The sequence below is a fragment of the Macrobrachium rosenbergii genome, chromosome 16, assembly GCF_040412425.1.
Source record: "Macrobrachium rosenbergii isolate ZJJX-2024 chromosome 16, ASM4041242v1, whole genome shotgun sequence".
NCBI lineage: Eukaryota > Metazoa > Arthropoda > Malacostraca > Decapoda > Palaemonidae > Macrobrachium > Macrobrachium rosenbergii.
Genome location: NC_089756.1, coordinates 34,980,734 through 34,981,261, shown reverse-complemented (window position 1 = coordinate 34,981,261; position 528 = coordinate 34,980,734).

Genomic DNA, 528 nt, shown 5'->3' with positions numbered 1-528 from the left:
TACTACTTTAACATGAGATTCAAAAGACAAACATCTTGAGGTCTTGAAAGCGTATTAGTGAGTGAGTAAACGGCAATAAAATCCTGAACTACAATGTTAAAAACACCCGAAAATCTTCTTCAGAAGTGGATGGGATGGAACGCAGGACTAAGCGGCACGAATTAAGAATTATACAAAGGGGAAAACAAGAACTTCAAAGAAGAAAGCTTTCCAACCCTTTACTACTATCCCCCGTGGGAGACGACAGAGATCAATTGGTAGTCGGTCAAAAGGATTAAGAAAAAGTGGCAATCTGCCAACCAGGCCAGAAGTAAAATAGAGGGATTAATTCACACACAGGGCAGGCAGCTGAGAGAGAGAGAGAGAGAGAGAGAGAGAGAGAGAGAGAGAGAGAGAGAGAGAGAGAGAGAGAGAGAGAGAGAGACTTGGGTGAAAATGGGTGAAAGAATGAATGAAATGGTTTTATATTCACCCAGAAAATAATTTTCTATAAGAAATGATCGAAGAATCTTCTGGGATTTAAAATGA